The sequence below is a fragment of the Pleurodeles waltl genome, chromosome 8 (assembly GCF_031143425.1).
Source record: "Pleurodeles waltl isolate 20211129_DDA chromosome 8, aPleWal1.hap1.20221129, whole genome shotgun sequence".
Classification (NCBI taxonomy): domain Eukaryota; kingdom Metazoa; phylum Chordata; class Amphibia; order Caudata; family Salamandridae; genus Pleurodeles; species Pleurodeles waltl.
In genome coordinates, this window is record NC_090447.1 from 954741299 (window position 1) to 954757016 (window position 15718).

The following is a 15718-nucleotide window of genomic DNA, read 5'->3' on the forward strand; positions in this document are numbered from 1 at the left end:
TGTGCCTCAGAGACCCAGGTGAGGGACTGTGAACTGCCACACACCAAGTGTTGCATTACTAGCCACAAAGCCCCCTCCAGAATGAGTGGAGATATGCATCCACTCACCTTATCCCTGGCAGGATGAAGCACACTGGGCACAAAGCCCCTCTCCAGGAGCAAGCAGTGGGCAAACAACCCACTTGAGAGACTGTGGCTTTGCACTTCCCAGGACCAAGCAGTGGGCAGAGCACCCACTTGGGAGACTGTGGCTTTGCACTCCCCAGGACCAAGCAGTGGGCAAAGCACCCACTTGAGAGACTGTGGCTTCGCACTCCCCAGGACCAAGCAGTGGGCAAACCACTCACTTGAGAGACTGTGGCCTTGCACTCCCCAGGACATTGCTGTGGCCATGGAGCCCCCTCCAGGAGCAGTGGCATTATTCCTTCTTCCGGCTGAGGTGCCCCCCTTCCCCGTGCCCCTGAGGTGCCTGTGTTTTTTCGACCTAATACCCCTGCAGTGTTCTCTCCATATTGAGGCAGAAATGAGGGCTTGGCCTATGAGTTTTGGCCCATTGGCCCATGACATTTTGAGTGGACAATGTACTGCCTTATGTACCTATTGTTTTTCAATATATTACGTATAGCTGACTATTTCTAATATATCACTGATTTGACTCTATTCCTTTTGTCCTTGCGTTCTTCCAGGGGTTTGCGGGGTTATGGTGTGTAAATGTAATGTTGATGCATGTGTTTGTGTGTATGGTATTGTGGGTGAGGGTGGGGATGGGGGTGGGGTTGTTGCATGTTGCATGTGTGTGTCACTCTCTTTTTCCTCCCCCTTCCCCTGTGTACTAGGTGCAGTCTTCACCGTGGTCGTCGCCACCACCGTTCGTACTCCTTGTAGATGAGGAGGTAGACCAGCATGGGCAGGACCTGCAGCTCAGACTCCATGGTGTCCTGGTTCTTCGTTGAGTGTCGAGAAGTGAGTGGTTTCCCTTCTGTGTACTGTTTCTGCGATGCTTTTGATAGCATTGGTACCGACCCAGAAAAGCTGGCGGATGGGCGTGTTGTGATGGGGTGGGAGGTACATTGACTTCCGCCTGTCTGTTGGTGATTACCGCCGCGGTGTTTGTTGCTACCGCCATGGCGGTCGGAGTGTTAAAGTGGCTGTATTTATTGGTGGTTTCTGACATGGTCGTGATCCCATTTTTTTTCCAGCTGGCCTGTTGGCGGTATTACCGCCGTTTTAGCACCGACCGCCAGGGTTGTAATGAGGACCTAAATCTAACCCACCCTGGGGGACACCTGTCACTCCATTCCGGGTTTTGCATATGCTAACCAGCAGTGATTCATATCTACCCAAGGATAGGGATGACTGGGCACCCGAGCGCATGACATACTTGGTTTCTCAGGGAAGCCGTGGTCACTCAGTTCTCATTCGTTCCTCTAAGTTACATTTAGTCTCATATATAAATGACAAACAGAGGCAGTATATGTTTCAATAATGAGTTTAATAAAATAACTGTATATTAGATAGCAAAGCGTGAGCTGCAATAACCAGGACAACACCGTATGACAGTATTACATTTGTGACAAGGAGAGTAAAGCATAAAAATAACACTATCATATTGTCACTACGGTCAATAGACTAACTCCCACCTAAACTATGATAGAGCACAGCATGTTAAGCTCTAATTCTGCCCTTCAGGTTCCCCTGGAAGACATCATCCCCTATACCTGAGCAAAGGTCTGTGGTCTGCGTTAGCATCTGTAGCGAAACATTCGGCAATCAGCATACAGTCGTGGTTCTCTGGCTGGAATCTCCCTCTAACGTGTAAGGGACAAGGAAGTGTTTTTATAACAACACAGCTGATGTTCTTGGAAAAAGTCCCTACGTAAGGATGTGTGTTTTCTACGGATGTTGGAGACTAAACTTCTACTGCGTTCGCCGGCAATACCGTGCTGTAGCCTTGGAAGAAGCACAGAGTGATCAAGAGAGAACAGAGTGCTGGCCTAGGCAAAAACAGTTAGATAAACAGAAAATAAAACAAGACCGTAAAAATGGCTATTGTAACAATAATAAAATGTAGCCGAATAAAATACATCTAATTTAAGGTGAAACTCCCTGAAAGACCACACCTTCTGACTCAAAAACAGGGTCAAATCAGACATTCAGACTCCAAAACAATCACTCTTGCGATATGAGTCCTGAAGTCACTCCCCTCCGATTGTATGGACATTTTAGAGAAGCACTTAAACCTACAGCTAGACAATGTTATGCTGCAAAAAGGAAATGTTTTGTTTGCTACTGTCAACCTAAATACATTGACCCTCTGAAAGCATCAGTGCAAGACATTGGCCCTCATTATGACACTGGCGGTAAATCCCACTTACCACCATGCTGACGGACGCCACCCTACCGCTGCGGTGGCAGATATCCATTCACTATATCATGACACACACAGACCAATCCAACAGAATTCAGCCACATACACAAATGCGCCTGACCAAAGGTTAGTGATCAAGTGGCGGACCCAAAGCCCATGCTGTTACACCAACAAAACAACACCCATCACATTATGACCCAGAATCACCACGGCAGACTTTCAACAGCCGTAAACCATTGGAAGTACATTCCGCCAGGCTCAGAATGGACACCTATACACAAAACAAAACCACATTGGCCAATACAAAAACACACACCTGACAACCATACACACTCACCCACAGCACTATAAAACACACACCTGCATTACCCACAACCCTTTGAAAACAACAATGACTGCCAGGAGACTGAGAAGAAGAGCACAGAGACAACTAGAAACACACCACATACAGCCATACACCCCTCACGCACTCTACATCACACACCCCACAACAGTACTCAACACACACTCACCAACACACATCACACAACACCCATGGCACCAAAAAGGTACCCCTGTTTCACTGAGGAGGAGTTAAGGGTCATGGTGGAGGAAATTGTCAGGGTAGAGCCACAAGTGTTTGGAGCACAGGTACAGCAGATATCTATAGCAAGGAAGATGGAGCTATGGCGGAGAATCATGGACAGGGTAAATGCTGTGGGACAGCACCCAACAACAAGGGACAACATCAGGAAGAGGTGGAATGACCTACGGGGGAAGGTACGTTCCATCGCAGCAAGAAACCAGCTCGCCATACAAAGGACTGGCGGTGGATCCCCACCTCCTCCCCCACAGCTCACAGCATGGGAGGAGCAGGTACTGGCAATACTGCATCCTGAGGGACTTGCTGGAGTAGCAGGAGGACTGGACTCTAGTAAGTCAACATTTACCACTTATCACCCCCATACTTGCATGCCATAACACCCCCTCACCCACACTCCCATCACTCCCATCACTACACAACATCCCACACATTGCACCTACACATATGACTAACCACAATGCCAAGCCCTGCATGCCATACCAATGCGTGGACCGCCCTCCCAGCCATGCATGGACACACATCAGAACAACAGGTACAGCATAGCGAAACTAAAATAACCACATTACATCACCATACACAAGAGGAAGCTACGGAAGTACAAATGTCATACACTTGAAGCATAATAGATAATTTACACATGTACCCCAGCCAGTCAGTGAAGAGGAGGGGCCACCACTATCCAGTCCCCCAACAGAAGAGGCACCCAGTGATGACAGTAACTCATGACTTCTGGAACTGGAGGATCTACCTGGTCCATCAGGGATAGCCGGTCACCCAAGCCCACTCACAGACCACCACAGAGCCTCCCCCATCAGGAACCAACACCACAGCACCCACCCAGCGTACCAACACCTCTGTCCCCAGGACACGTCAATCAGCAGTGTGCCCACCTTTATAGGGACCCCAGGCCATACCTCACCCACAAGACATTCAGGGACCTGGGGTCAGTGGCAGTGGGCACACCGTTCAGGGGACAGGGGCACAGGCCAACAGGGACACTGGGAGGACTTCTGTGCACCCGGGGGAGGACAGGAGCAGAGAACCCACTCTCCAGGAGGTACTCTCTGAGATCCTGGGAGCCTACCAACATTCCCAGGACACAATGGGCCAGATCCTTGACAACGTGCAGAAGAACAGGCGGCTGCAGGAGGGATAGTATCAGAGGATCAGGGAGGACCTGCAGGCCATTTACAACACCCTGATCTTCATAGCAGTGGTGCTGGCAGACATGGCCAACATCATGAGGGAGGCAGTGTCACACCAGTGGGCCTCTACCACTAGCCAGTCAATTGAACAGCCCTCAACTTTCACTGCCACTAGTGGGCACGAGGCCCCGCCACGGGATCCACAGGCCACCAGCATCCCTCTCCCTGCAGAAGGTGAACCACCCCACAAAAGTTCCCTGCAATCCAGCCAGAAGCGGGAGACACTTGCCAAGACCACCGCCAGGAAATGAGCCTCTCCTGATTGTCCCCCTTGTGTCCCACCCTCTCACCTTGAACTGCCATTCGTCACCTGCCTATGTCCCCTTGGACACTGCACCTGTGCACCAAGCAGACTCAAAAAATACCCTGGACTTTCCTCCATCATCACCCTATTCCATTGCACTTTACCCTCAATTTCTTGGCACTACAATAAACACACTTGGATAAAACTCGACTACTAGAATTTCATGTATTGCAAATTTGTATTGATTGAAACAGCTACATCCATTGAAAATGAACCGTACATAGTGAGAGCATAGAATGAATGACCTGTTGCTGGGTGTTGTGATCACATCACAACATTGTTGTCATATCACCAACATCTGTAAAATGATAATCTATAGGTGACAGTAAGTAGAGGAAACAAGTGGGTAATGCCAACTTGCCAAGTGCCACACAGAATACAACAATAGTCATAGAATTGTGAAGTTGCAATGTCTCACCTGTGTGTCATTGGAAGTACTGATGGATCACTAATGTTCTGTTGTCCACATCCTCATCCTCTTGCCTCCTCATCCTCACTGTCCTCAGGGTCCACTGCTGCCAAAGGGGCATCTCCAGTCTCCTCCTCCTGCAGAAAAGGTACATGCCGTCTGAGGGCCAGGTTGTGCAACATGCAGCATGCCACTGCCACCTGGCAGACCTTCTCGGGTGAGTAGCACAGGGATCCACCTGTCTGATGGAGGCTCCTGAACCTGGCCTTCTGGAGGCTGAAGGTCCTCTCAATTATCCTTCTGATTCATCCGTGTGCCTCATTATAAAATTCTTCAGCCCTTGTCCTGGCATTCCTCACAGGGGTCAGCAGCCACAATAGGTTTGGGTAGCCAGCGTCACATGCAAGTATTGAGGGACAACATTTAGCTACACACTATCATATTTGTCTAACAGCAGAGACATAAACCAACATACACTGGGTGGGAACCAGGCCATACATATAAGCTACACTCTGTGCCTCCATAGTTGGCATATCACATTTGGGATGCTGCTATTCCACAGGAAAAAGGCATCATGCACCGAACCTGGATATTTAGCATTGACATGAAAGATTTACTGGTCCGCCAGGCAAACCATCTGCACATTCATGGAGTGGAAACTCTTACAATTCCTGAACACCTGTTCATTCTGCCGGGGGGGGGGGGTGCGGTATGTGTACCATCAATCACCCCAATAATGTTGGGGATATGTCCCATTGCATAAAATACAGCCTTCACAGTGGCCAAATCTTCCACCTGGGGAAAGCAATGTAGCTGCACATGTGTTTCACTAGGGCGGACAAGACTCTTGCCAGCACGATTTAGAACATTGGCTGTGACATTCCTGCTGCCAAGCCCACTGTCACTTGTAAAGAACCTGTTGCCAGGAAATTTAGCACTGATAGATCCTGAACAAGAGGGGAGATCCCAGTGGGATGATGGATAGCTAAGATCAGGTCAGGCTCCAATTGGGCACACAGCTCTGTGATTGTGGCGGTGTCCAGTCTATAGGTGGGTATTATGTGCCTGTCCTCCAGTGTAGCTATGTCCAACAGGGGTCTGTACACGGGGGTATGTCTCCATCTCCTAGTAATCTGCAGCAGTAGGAATCTAAGGGACACAAGAGTGAGTAGGCTATCACAATTTGAACAACTATACCACAACAGCAGTCCACATCGTGCAATCATGTTTTGGGACAATGTAATTTAAAAGTATGTACCTATTTATCCTGTGACGCAGAAATTATCGATAGACTTGTTCACCCCGTCCGAAAAGGTGACTGCCTGCCCTGTGTGGAGGGACAGGTGGAAGTGAGGTGAATTCCGCCGACCTTGTGTGCCGTGGCAGTAGGCAGTCGTGAACTGCCATGCAATTCCTCATGGATAATATTGGGCCCTATATGGTACAGTGGCCAATGGGGATCTACTCCGGCAGTGACGGTGTACACCACCGCGGACGTGACCGCCATTTTCTCTATCATTCCTCACTTGTTTCCTGACCTTCCACAGGAGAAGACCTACACTGCATGTGCTGCTGTGACCTGTGTCTGGAACCTACCATGACCCGTGTGACCGGGGAAAGGGCCCCAGCCTTCACTTCGGAGGAGTTTGAGCGACTGATAGATGGGGTCCTACCCCAGTACGGACTGCTGTATGGGCCTCCAGACCAACAGGTGAGTACACTGTGGGCATAATGCATGTGGCATGAATGCATGGATGATGTGTGTGAAGGCATTGTGTAAGAGTGGATGGGGGTGGGGGACTGCCTATTGGCGGTATACATGTAGTGGGCTGGCCTATGTGTGTTGCACTGGTGATGCGATCATGTATGGTGGGCCATGTGTGTGACAGGCTGGGCTGCATGTTTAATGGAGTTCTCCTGTATGTATTACCTCTGCAGGTCAGAGCCCATCAAAAGATGGGATTATGGTGTGCCATCGCCAAGGACATGCGAACCCTGGGTGTCTATGGAAGGCGGAACACCCACTGTCACAAACGGTAAAAGGACCTGAGACGCTGGGCACGGAAGACCGCAGAGGCCCAGGTGGGGATGGCCTCCCAATGAGGAAGGGGTGCCCGTCGGACCCTCCTGATGGCCCGCATACTGACGGTGGCATACGCCGAGCTGGATGGGTGCTTGAGGGAATCACAGCAGCTACACGGGGGTATTATTACAACTTATGGCTGGTGGGGTGGTATCCGGGTGGTTGTTGTGTGTTAGTGGGTGCCCCTAAAGCCAGGCCAGACATAGCAGGGTAGGTCCTCAAAAGGGTAATGGTAGTATGCAAATACAGGTAACCTAGCTTGTTATTATTCACTTCTAGGCAGGGCTGCGTGGGTCCCAGGTGTGCTGCAGTTGGCGGTCTGTGATCCTCATAATGCCTTGGTGACTAGCCATTTCACTGGTAGTGCAATGCATAGTGCGTAGGCCTGTTCCCTGTGTGTGAGGGTGCTGTGTACGCCAACAGTGGTGTTGATGCAGTCATTGACCCAGTCTATCCTTTGTTTCTCTCCCCCTTTCTTGTTTTGCCATCCTGTCATTGTGTACATTAGCATCATCTGGCGGAGGAGCAGAGGCACCGGAGACAGAGAGAGCTGCATCCCACCGGAGAGTCCACTGACGCCGAGTGAGCAAGTGGGACGGAGGGCGAGGAGAGCACCACGGCGGAGACTGGAGGGGACAACACAGACTCTGATACCTCCTCCGATGGGAGCTCCCTGGTGGTGGCGGACACATCTGTGACCACCCCAGCTGCAGGTACAGCCATCACCCCGTACCAGCATTGCCCTCCCAGTAGCCCCTCAGCGAATTGCCCGTGCCCACTCACCCAGGAGAGTGGGAATCTCCTTCACCACAGGTACCTCAGGCCCTTCTCCAGTGAGTCCTGTTGCCCTGAGTGAGGAGGCGATTGACGTCCTGAGAGCCATCCCTGTGGGGCAGTTAACCATTGTGAATGCCATTCAGGAGCTGGCATCTCAGATGCAGCAATGCAATGCATTCCTGGAGGGCATTCATGGCGGTTGGGCAGCCCAACAGAGATTGATTCAGCCTCTGGCCTCCTCTCTGATGGCAACCATTGTCCCTGTTTTTACCGTCTCCCCTCCAACTTCCACTTCCCAGTCCCATTCTCCTCAACCCCAACCCATTCCAAGCACACAGACAGATGAGCATGAACACAAGGGAACAACCAAGAATGGCACGGGCAAACACAAGTACCACACTTCATCCCACAGCCACTCACACAAACACCATACCGTTGCAGACACAACAACATCCACATCCTCCACTGTCTCCCTCTCCTCCTCCACCTCACTCCCAGTTACGTCCACATGCACACCTGCATGCACTACATCTACATCCACTATCAGCATCACCACACCAAACAGAACACACACCACACTGGCAGACACCTTTGCAACATCCATGCACCCGTCCCCTGTGTCCTCTCCCACCGTGTCTGTCCCCCCCAAAGGACACAAATGCAAGCACTCAGACACCCAACAGCCATCCTCCTCACATCAGCATACAGCCTATGCACCTGCACCCAAATCCAGCAGACATACACCTCCAACAACCACTTCCTCATCCCCCACTCCTATTACTCCTCCCTCCACCCGCCCCAACATACCTAAAAATCATTTCCTTTCCATGATTGACCTCTTCCCCACCCCTACCCCGTCCTGCACATATGGGCAGGGTAGCAAGGACCTAGACCCAGCACCTCAGCCACACAGTCCATGGGCCCAGTGGTAGCACCACCTACTCATGGTGGTAGGGATTCCAGACCAACAATACTGAAGGGGAAGTATTCCAGATATGTAGAAGGAGAAGGAGCCTGCACCAGCTGCGAAGAAGGGGAAGGAGCCTGCACCAGCTGCGAAGGGGAAGGAGCCTGCACCAGCTGGAAAGAAGGGGAAGGAGCCTGCAACAGCTGGAAAGAATGGGAAGGCACCTGCACCAGCAGGCAGAAAGGGGAAGAGACCATCCACCACTGCCAGGAAGGGTAAGGGATCCCCAACCCATGACCAGGAGGAGAGGAGGCACTCTACGCCAGGGGAAGCTGTCAGCCAAACAATGTAGCCATAAGTGAGTGCAGGGGCTGCCCAGGAGCCTCCTTCAACCACCACCACAGCGCAGCCATCACTGCTGGCGGACGCCATGTAGTCCACCCTCCAGGGGCTACTGTGCAGGCAGCCCCCTCCAGAACCAATTGTAAAGACACCCGCTTGAAAGACAGTGGCCTTGCACTCCCCAGGACAAAGCAATGGGCATGTTCCCATTTCCAGCTAAGGTGACCCCACCCTCCCCCTGAGGTGCCTGCCTATTTGCACACTGATGCCCCTGCAGTGTACTAACTGGATGTGGTCAGGACTCGAGTTGGGCCTTAGACTGTGCCCTGTGGCCATGTGAGCCCTTTGAACATTGGGCTGGGCAGTGTCCCTTTGTGTACATGTGTACATATCTCTTTCATTGAGAAATCGAATTATTAATTTTGATCTGATCACAATCACTTTAGGCAATTCCTGTTATCCTTGCATTATTCTGCTGTTTTTCAGGGACACATTGATTTTCGTGTACTGCTGGTTATGTGTATGGTGTGTGTCGGGTGTGTGTGTGGTGCGTGTGTGTTTCACTCTCGTTTTCATCTAACCCTCCCTTGTGTGCTAGGTGGCTATACTCACCGTCGTCGTCGTTGTCTTCATCGACTTTGGTGTTCCAGGTGGAGCATAACGTAGAAGATCATCGGAAAAACATGCAGTTCGGGTTCCATGGCAGTGTGTTTTCCCTGTGTCTCCAATGGTGAATCCTTTCACTTCTGAGCTCTGTTTCCACCAGGCTTTTGTTGGCATTGGTACTGCCTGAGAAAAGGTGGAGGTTTCACGTGTCTTAATATGGTGGGCGGAACTTTGTCTTCCACCTGGCTATTGGCTGCTACCACTGTGGTGGCTGTTGTTTCCGCCCTGGTGGTTGGTGTGGTACATTAGCTGTCTATGGGAGTTATCACCGCCATGGACATAATTTGGCAGAACTTACTGTCAGCCTGTTGGTGGTATTACCACCACTTCATCACCCACCGCCAGGGTCCTAATGAGATCCATTGTTTGTTATCTGCTACATTTACAAAAGGCAAATTTAGCACACTCATCCATTAGACTTCATTTAGCAGCTATAGCTGCTTACCTCCAAAACAGACAACATATTATCCAGAATTTAAGTGATCAAAGCCTTCATCGAAGGCCTTTAAAGAGTCATTCCACCGGTTCCTCCAGCTCCAGTATGGTACTTTAATGTTGTCCTTACCAGACTCATGGGTCCACCTTTTAAACCCATGCACTCCTGACCTTTGCAATTTCATTTATGGAAAGTTGCCTTTTTAGTGGCTATCACTTCCCTAAGACGTTTAAGTGAAGTACAAGCTTTCACTTTAGAAGAACCTTTCTTCCAAGTTTATAAAGATAGAGTAGTCCTAAGGACAAACCCTATATTTCTCCCAAAAGTAGTTTGTCCATTTCACATTAAGCAATTGGTTGAGATACCTGTTTTTCTTCCCACAGACAGACTCAGTTGCTGAAAGAGCTCTGCACACACTAGATGTCAAAAGAGCTCTTTTGTTTTACATTGATAGGACTAAAGGTTTTAGTAAACCTAAAGAGTTTTTTGTTTAGCATTTTCACTGCTTCACAAAGGCAATCCAATTTAAAAACCTGGGATAGCTAGATTGATAGTCAAGTGTATTCAAACTTGTCATTTTAAAGCTAAAAGACAATTACCTATAGCTCCTAGAGCAGAGTCTACCAGAAAAAAGGTGCATCTATGGCTTTTTTAGGATACATTCCAATAGCAGATATTTGTAAAACTGCTACTTGGTCTTCACCACAAACATTCACTAAACACAATTGTGTAGATGTTTTAGCCAGCCAACAAGCAAATGTTGGCCAGGCAGTGCTTAGGACAGTTAGCTACAGGCTAGTCACTGCTTACTTGGAGGGGACTGCTTTACGGTCTATGCAAAGCATGTGCATCTACATCCATACATGCCATCAAATGGAAAATGTTATTTACCCAGTAGACATCTGTTCATGGCATGTAGTGCTGTAGATCTGCATGCTTCCTCCCCAGAAGCCTGTGGTCATTGTAGTAGAATTATTTTACAATTATTGTACATATGTATATGCACTACATGGACATCCTTTTTTCCATACTCCTTATCTCACCAGTCTGTGGGAAAACAATCAAACTAATGACTCGATGCCCATGCTCAGTATCACCAAGAGGAGGAGTCACTTGATTTTGTGATTTGAAAAGATTCTTCAGACAAAAACAACTTGCAAAACTCCAAGACCAACACTAGATGGCGGACTTATGCAAAGCATGTAAATCTGCAGCATTACACATCACAAACAGATGTCTATTGGGTAAGTGACATTTTCTTTCATCCTGTTGCACCATTCTTACATCACCCCTGAGGTAGCATAGGAATCTGATGAATTCCTAGGATATTGAATCTAGGAATGCGCCAGATTACTTCTGGTTCCATGGGTATTTCTTGGGAGCACCCCAAGCAACACCCATGGAACGCCCCTTTTCATACAGTATTGTGCATGAAAGGGGCCTATATTTAAAAGACCATGAAAAGCCATGCAATGTGGCTTGGCGTGGCCTTGTAAATATGTACCAGCACCCTGCACCACCGGAGCACCAAATAAATGATGATCTGGTGGCGCAGTGTGCCGCTAGGGCCTTGTAAATGAAGCTCTGAGTCCCTCTCTCACCCAGTTACTGAGCAACAGGAGGAGTTATACATTCACTCTCCAAATCAGAAACTACTTATGTATCCAGCAGTGTGAAAGGTAGCTGCACTCACCTACATACTCTTCTATTCCCTATCATAGACACTAAGGTACTGGTTCACCCACTTACATACACATTCCGGCAAGTACTGACACAAGTTAGTCATCCATTCAGACAAATAGTCATTTGAACATGATTCAGGCCTACTAGTGTAAAGCATGTCAAAGCTGGTAGCTTGACTCTCCATATTGAAGAGCTTCACCAAGTCTTAACCCAACATTTTAGTACACATATCATGACTCAGATGAGTTGTAGGTATGACAGAAAGCAATGTGCTTTGTGCTTAAATGATTGAGAAATGTCCTTTTGAATTTTAGTAACTATCTCTTGCACTTGTAGACACCTACACAAACCATGCCATGGAGTATACCACCCATACATTCATTCACATATATGTTCAAAAGAACAAAGCCTGCCTATCACCCCCTCACAGACAGAGGCACGTATACATTCACTCACACACTCAAAAACTACTTATGTATGCAGCAATATCAAAAGCAGTTGTAAACACACTCACCTACCCCTATATTTCCCAAATCAGACCTCCAGGTAACAAGTCAGCCAGTTTTATAGACATTTAGAGACTCACACAGTTAGTACAACAGACAGTCATATACTGCCAGACTTATTTAAACAGCTGGACACATAAGTGGTCATTAGAACCGTGGCGGTCGGTGATAAAGTGGCAGTAAGACCGCCAACAGGCCGGCGGTAAATTTTTTGCAATTACGACCGTGGCGGAAACCGCCAACATAGACAGCCACTTTAACACTCCGACCACCACGGTGGTACAAACAAACAGTGTGGCGGTCACCGCCAACAGACAGGCGGAGGACAAAGTACCGCCCACAGTATCACAACAGGCCAGTCCACCACCTTTTCCGGGGCGGATTCACCACTGATAAAAACATGGCGGAAACAGGATTCCGAAGGAAAAACGTTCACCTCTACACACCCCATGAGGAACTATAACACCATAGATCCGGACCTCCAAATTCTCCCTGCAATAGTCTTCCTGCTCCTCTACCAGGAGCACGAACGCCACGGTGAGTACTGACACCTACGACACAGGGGAGGGGGGAGGGAAAAACAGGGAAATACACACGCAATACACAACACCCCCACCCTCACCCACCACAATACACACACTAATCCATATTGTTACATCACAGTTACACCCCCCAATCCCCCCGGAAGAATGCAAAGACAAAAGAAAATGAGTGTAACCATTGTAATCTATTAAAATCAAGTAGGAAAAAAAATATATATACACCATTAACAAAATATACACCAAGCATAATATTCCAGGTAGTGCTCCAATGAAGTCCGTGGAACACTGGGCCCACACGGTATGGGCAAGGCCCACACAAGATCCCCGACCATGAAAAAGAGAACACTGTAGGGGCATCAGAGAGCAAGAAACCAGGCACCTCAGAGGGAGGGAAAGGGGGGGCACCTCATCCGGTTGAGTGCACGATGCCAAATCCACGAGTGGGTGGGTTTCCCACTGTTCAATCCTGGGGAGTGCAAAGCCACAGTCTCACATGTCTCTACAGTGGGTGGGTTGCCCACTGTTCAATCCTGGGGAGTGCAAAGCCACAGTCTCACAAGTCTCTACAGTGGGTGGGTTGCCCACTGTTCAATCCTGGGGAGTGCAAAGCCACAGTCTCTCAAGTCTATACAGTGGGTGGGTTGCCCACTGCTATATGCTGGGGAGTGCAAAGCCACAGTCTCTCGTCTCTACAATGGGTGGGTTGCCCACTGCTATATCCTGGGGAGTGCAAAGCCACAGTCTCTCAAATGGATGATAGTCTCCACTGGTTCTGGTGGGGGCATGGTGCCCGGAGTGCTTCATTCTGCTAAGGACAGAGGAAGTGGATGGATCATTCCACTGGTTCTGGAGGGGGTATGGTGCCCAGAGTGCTTCATCCTGCTAAGGACAGAGGTAGTGGATGTCAATCTCCACTGATTCTGGAGGGTGCATGGTGCCCAGAGTGCTCCATCCTGCTAAGGACAGAGGTAGTGGATGGATCTCTCCACTGGTTCAGGAGGGGGCATGGTGCCCAGAGTGCTTCATACTGCCCGTGACGGACTCAGTAACGTCAGTGCCCTTGGCACTCATGGGCCAGCGTTGCTTGAGACGGCGTTGCCCTGTTCAGCGGTGCTTGAGACGGCGTTGCCCTGTTCAGCGGTGTTTGAGACGGCGGTGCCCTGTTCAGCGGTGCTTGAGATGGCGGTGCCCTGTTCAGCGGTGCTTGGAGCGACGGGCTCCTTTGCAGTGACTCAGCTGCTGGCGGTCCTCTCTAGCCCAGCGGGGCTTGTGCTGGCGGTCCTCTCTGTCCCAGCAGGGATGATGGCCGTGGCCTCCTGGGCAGCTGGACTGGTGCTGGTGGTGGCCCCCTGGGCAGCTGGGCTGGTGCTGGTGGTGGCCTCCTGGGCAGCAGGGCTGGTGGGTGTGGCCTCCTGGCCAGCAGGGCTGGTGGGTGTGGCCTCCTGGCCAGCTGGGCTGGTGCTGGCGGTGGCCTCCTGGGCAGCAGGGCTGGTGCTGGCGGTGGCCTCCTGTGCAGCTGGGCTGGTGCTGGCGGTGGCCTCCTGGGCAGCGGGGCTGGTGGCGGTGGCCTCCTGGGCAGCAGGGTTGGTGGCGGTGGCCTCCTGGGCCGCTGGGCTGGTGCTGACGGTGGCCTCCTGGGCAGCAGGACTGGTGGCGGTGGCCTACTGGGCAGCAGGGCTGGTGGCGGTGGCCTCCTGGGCAGCTGGGTTGGTGCTGGCGGTGGCCTCCTGGGCAGCAGGGATGATGGCGGTCTTCTCCGCCGTGCTGCTCTTCCCAGACTTGCTGAGTTTCTTGTGCCCCTTCCCCACCTTGGAAGGTGTCGCAGCTGACTCCACACTCCCACCTGTACCCCTGGGAGCGGCTTTGGTGGCTGGAGTCTTTCCCCTCTCCCGCCGGGCACTGGCCAACTTCTGATGCTTGAGAGATGGGGCGCTGTCTGTGCTGTGGCTCCGTGCCACACTGGCTGCCCTGCTGGCTGGTGCACTCCAGATTCCGGTGACTACAGGCACCACTAGTCCCGGAGATGTTGTGGCTGAGGTGCTAGTTCGGGACCTAGGAGACGGACGGGTGGGGGAGGTGTGGGAAAAGGTCAAGGTTGGACCGGAAAAGTTTCTTGGAGACACTGGGACGGGTAGCTGGAGGGGGTTTGGGAGTAGAGGAAGAGGTTGTTGTTGTAGGAGGTGTTCGTTTGCTGACTTTGGGTGAAGGTGCATGCGCTGCACGCTGTCGTGAGGTGGATGGCTGTTGGGTGGGTGTGTGCCTGCGTTTGTGTATCTTGGGAGGGAGTGTCACAGACACACTGGGAGAGGACACAGGGACGTGTGAATGGTAGTGGGGGTGGTGACTGCACGTGAGTGGGGTGTGGTGGTGGGTGTGCTGGTGATGGTAGTAGTGGCTGTAGAGGTAGTGCATGCAGGTGTGAGTGTAGACAAGAGTGGGAGGGAGGAGGGAGACGAGGAGGAGGGGGACACAGTGGAGGCAGTGGATATTGGTGTGTCTGCATGTGTATGATGCTTGCGTGAGTGCCTGTGGGATGTGTGGTGCTTATGTTTGCCTGAGCTTCCCTTGTTTGTTGACGTGTGTGCATGCTGGTCTGAAGGTGTGCTTGAGATAGGCTGGGGTACAGGGAATTGGGTCTGGGTGGAGGAAGTTGGAGGGGGGAGGCTAGAGACAGGGACAATGGCTGTCATCATTGCTGAGGCCAGAGTCTGAAAAGCTTGCTGAAGGGCCGCCTGACCAGAATGAATGCCCTCCAGGAATCCATTGGTTTGTTGCAACTGCCTTTCTACACCCTGGATGGTATTCAAACTGGTAGACTGCCCAACAGTGAGGGACCTGAGGAGGTCAATGGCCTCCTCACTGAGGGCAGCAGGGGTGACTGGGGCAGTGCCTGAGGTGCCTGGGGCGA